Source organism: Physeter macrocephalus, chromosome 1, assembly GCF_002837175.3.
Source record: "Physeter macrocephalus isolate SW-GA chromosome 1, ASM283717v5, whole genome shotgun sequence".
Taxonomy (NCBI): Eukaryota; Metazoa; Chordata; class Mammalia; order Artiodactyla; family Physeteridae; genus Physeter; species Physeter macrocephalus.
In genome coordinates, this window is record NC_041214.2 from 138,924,802 (window position 1) to 138,929,878 (window position 5,077).

General features: G+C 39.5%; 1 pseudogene; it reads right to left on the reverse strand.

Annotated features, from left to right (window-relative positions):
• Positions 1-372: 372 nt before the first annotated feature.
• Positions 373-4,279, reverse strand: LOC102974534 (malate dehydrogenase, mitochondrial-like; annotated as a pseudogene).
• Positions 4,280-5,077: the final 798 nt, after the last annotated feature.

The following is a 5,077-nucleotide window of genomic DNA, read 5'->3' on the forward strand; positions in this document are numbered from 1 at the left end:
CTTCTAATTTTTATCTTATTAAATCCAAAAGTCTTCCCAGTATGACTACTAGCAATTATTTCCCTGCCTGGAGTAGTTCAAAAATTCTACACATACTTTTACTTTTTCCTCTTCCCTTGAATTTGTTTTCTCCCACACTCAAAAATCTGAAAGAAAAAGTTTTTTTTTAAATTGGAGGAGAACTTGAAAAAGAAAATTAAAGCCTGCTTTTATTGATGCACTGATAGACTGACCCGAGATTTGGAAGGGGTGTTTTGTTCAAACAATACTCATCATCAAAGCAAACTGAAAAGACAAAGGTGTCTGAAATGGCTTTACACTGACATGACGCCTTAATTCGTTAAGGAAACGGACTGCTCACTAACCACCTTCTCATTTCATGTTTTTTACAAACTCCTCTCCTTTCTTGATGGAGGCTTTCAGCTCAGAAATGGCCTCGGCAATCATCTTCTCTTCAAACGGGGGAGATTTTGCCGATGCCTAGATTCTTCTCGATGCCCTTTCCCCCCAGCATCGACCGTGTGGAGAAATACGGACGGTCTATTTCTTGGGACTTGACGAAGGAACATTCGACAACTTCCTTTCAGTTCATCGCATCCACGAGGGAGGAGACAAATCGGTGGGCTCCGGCATACGCCGTGGACAGGGTGGCAGGGTCTGCTGTGGCCTTAGCCTTGACCACCTCCGTGCCGGCCTCCTGGATCCACCCAGTGAGGGTAGTCAGCAGGTCCTGGGGAAAGTCCACTTTGGGGGGGTGCACTGAGATCAGGGGGACGATCCTCCCAGCATGGCCGCCAATGACAAGAACGTTGACTCGAGCCGGTCCACACCCTTCAGTTCTGCAACCAAAGTGTTGGCTTGGACAATGTCCAGGGTTGTCACCCCAAAGATTTTATTGGGGTTGTAAACTCCATGTTTCTTGAAAACTTCCGCTGTGATTGGGATGGTGGAGTTAACTGGATTTGAAATGACGCAGAGCATGATCTCGGGGCTATGCGGGCACAGGCAGCAGTCAGGGTGGCCAGGATGGTGGCGTGGGTGTTGAGCAGGTCGTCCCGTGTCATGCCTGCTTTTCTTGGGACTCCCGTGGAAATAGCCACCTTGTCGCAGCCCTCCGGGCAGTCTGGCAGCTGCTTAGCTCCGAGGTGGCCTTTCACCATCGCTCTGGTCTCGATGTGGCTCCGATCGGCGGCCACTCCGGGTGTATGAGCAATACCGTGGAGGGTTGGGCGGCTCACCAAGGGGCCGTTCTTCAGGAGAAGAGAAGGCTGCTGCTGGATTCCTCCAAGCCCCCAGCACGGCTGCTTTAGCACTGTACTGGGCCGAGGTGCCGAAGCCGCGGCGGAGAGCGGCGCCCGCAGGCCTGGCGGTGGCAGACGGGGCACATACCAGCGCGGGAAGGAGCCGGCGAGGGACAAAAGAAGAAAGAAAATTTGGTATTTCTACTTTTATTTACCACTATATTGCAAAAGGAAAGTCCCTGTAAGGAAACATGTGACTGAACAAACTTTGTCCCTTGTAATTCTTACCTGTTTTATTTTACCAATGTAGTCCAATAATACTCATGTGTATTTACGGATGCAAAGGTAAGTACAAAGATCAAGGTGGTTCAAGAAACCCGTGACTGCTTAGAAAAGTATTAAGTAATTTGGAGGCATATGTTATATTGCTAATGATTATTTAGTTATTACAGAATTTTTAATGTTAAGATTATTAATATTTTTAATATAACTTTTTCTTAACAAATATCTTCAGCAAGGTAGAAAATATTATTCCAGTTTTTCTGCATTAAAAGTAAAGTCATAATGTGTTCCCAATAAAAGGGCCCAATGTTCTTTGGAGAAATGGCTGATTCTATATTTGGGACAAAGTACAAGATAAGCATGTAATATGTTGTTCTAGGAAGCGAGTATGTGTTCAAATTCTGACGTGAAAGTGTAAAAAGGACAAGAACCTAGTGAAAAGGTGTTCCCATGGGCCAAATTTAATACAAATTGTGTATTTAAAAAAAAACAGAAAGAAAGAAAAGGATTGAAGGTAATGCATTATAAAAATTCGAATAACAAAAGTTTCCATGGATCCATAATGATGTTTTAACAAAGAAGGAAGGAGGGTAAAGAAAAAGCTCTTCTTTACTTGACAATGAAAGCTAATATGCAGTGAAAGAATGAGATAATTGGAAAAATCACTATCTTGCCACCCTTTGTGCCATAGTCATCAATGAAGCTAAATGACTGGGTAAAATGTTGTTGGAGAACAGGATATTTATAAGATATTTACAGCATCTAAAGTATCACCTTACAAGTTATTGATGGCAAAGAGTGAAAGATTTTCTACAATGAAGAAATCTGGTGGACAATACCATATCCAAGTGATTCAACTTAGCACACAAATAACGAGACACAATGACTTTATGTATTGATACCTACATATGTGAAGCAATGAAAATACATGTCACCTCTGTAATGCTTTTTGCATTGAAGCTTCATCTAGTTATAATTATGAGGAAAAATCACACTTATCCAGATTGTGTGATATTCCATATTAGAGACTGATTATACAAGTGGACAATGGTTAGACCTGCAAACTAAAGAATGCCACTTGCTGTCTGTTTCTACAAGGATGAAGTCACTAGCCACTAGAGTCGTTGACCTTTAACACACCCTGAAAGGAGTTCAAGGCAGAGATCAGGAATGAGGCACTCGATGCTCTGGGAAAATCTGGCTGAACAGGGCTTCAGATAGTTATTTTCAGGAGAAAATTTTAGGAACACAATTTCTTGCATCTTCTTGTACCTAGGAAAGCAGTAAAATCACTAATGGAGACATTTGCTCCTCATGACTAGCATCAACCTTCTACTGAGATGTATAATTGATTGCAAGTACCCCCATCACCAAAATCATATATATACTGACCTCCTTCCCCACCACCTCTTCAGAACAGTCCCTCAGAGCTATCTGAGAGGCTATGTCCCTGGCTACGGTCCTCAGTAAGCTACAAAGAAAACTGAATTCACAGCTCTCACATTGTGCTTTTTTTTCTTCAGTTCACAGACCATCTATAAAAGTAGAACTTTCACCCACAATCTGCAGCAACGAGCCCAGGAAGTCAAATCATTAACAACAGTATGACTTCCAGTCCAGAAAGTCAACCTACTATCTTTCCACAAGACTTGCAGCATATCAGAATGTTTCTCTAGCAACCAGTCTAGGATAGCTTTTAAATGCCTTTTCAGTTGGTCTACAGAGAGAGTCTAATGCCTGGAAATCATTAAAGTAGTGAGATAAAAATCTAAATAGGGTGGTAGAAGCAGAAATTTAAAAGAATCATGGATGCTTTAGAAAAATGTATTAATAGTTCATATGGAGCTATTGATATTTGTGTCAAAGGAAAGTGAATTTCTAAAAATAGCTTCTGGGATTAAACTACATGGAAGAATATGGTAATATAGAAAGAAACAGGATTCTCCATCTCTACTGTGAAAAATTGACTGATACCACAGTACAAAGTTATGTTTATGTTGAAGGAAGAATTTACTAATGGTAATAGTAAGAACAGTATCAAGGAGTAGTTTTATGTATTTATCACTGAAGTTTCTAAAAATTCTTCTTTTTCATTGCTTCCTTCTCTATTTCCTTTCCTCCCTCCTTTCCAGTTTTCCTTCCTGCCTTCCCCTCCCTCCTCTCTCTACCTTCATTTTTGTTGTTCCTTGTTTTCTCCCTTTATCCTTTCCTCATTATTTTAAAATTTATTCATTAAAAAATAAATATTCATTAAGCATCTGTACTGTGAAAGTTTCTGTTTTCGTTCTGGGTCAGTAGCAGTCTTATGAGTTAGCTTAACACTGGAATTAGATATTTGAGTTTCAGATCATGAAGTCAGCTTGTTCAATCTGATAAACTACCACTTCATTTACATAGATGATGAAAATATCAACTTCATTATTAAGACAAATTTGAAATGAATGAATGAATTATTTGGTGCAATAAATAAGCCTACATAATTAAAACTTTGACCTAAAGTTTATTACAATCATCTATCAGAAAATAAAGCATGTGTGCATGGTTGTGTGTATGGGTGGATATGTTTGGTGTGTGTATAGGGTCCCAAAGCCAATTATTGTATTATCAGCCAATTCTTCAGAACTAACAGCTGAGACTTGGACTTAATGGCATTTTGAACTTATTTCTGCCATTTGGGATATGTTTGCCAAAGTTAACTCACATTTTCTTTTTAAACCTGTTTCTTCCATGTAATTCCTCATGACTGTATGAACCATTATTGATATTATTTAATTCCATTTTGCAGGAATGTTTAATGTTTCTTTCCTTTGCTTCTTGAAATCTAATCACTAACATTGTGAATACCATATGTTTCTCCTCTTCTTTCTCTGGGGTAAAAATTTTAACGTCTGTTTTGTGCATACAGATTTTTCCCATTGTTGCCAAACACATTACAGATATTAAAATTGGGTGTAGTTCATGTTCCAGTGAATTGAATTCATTTATCAGCTGAATGGTTACCTATTCATTTGTTTTGTGAAGGAAAGCTAAAAGGATTAGGTGCTCGCAGACTGAAGGTGAATTTAAGGACATGATTTAAGCCTTGCAATAGTACAGAAAATATGCAGTGGGTAAAAATGTGGCTGAATTTTTTTTGCATGTGATAAATGTTGATTTTGTTGTTGTCCTTGTTCTCTCTGTAGTTCACTCTCTGTCATTCCAAAGCATTTAGGCTATTCTGTGTCCACCATAACTGGGAATGGAAGTTTTCAGCATTAAGCACATAAGGGCCACAAATAACCTTCCCAGGATTTCCATCCCCAGGGTGGCAAAGAAGCCACAGAATGTACCTGTGGCTTTAGGATTGGTGTGAAAATAGCAGCAAGAACAATAGAATCTGAATAAAGTCAGCAGATAAGAAAGAGGAATAGTTCAATGATGACCTAATGAATGAATGACTGAAGACTAGATGGGATGAAGAAAATCTCAAAATTCCCCTATTGAGATATTACATCAAGGATTAAGTGAACCCAACAAAATCTCAGCACTGGGTAAAAACCCTAGATTGAGTGAGT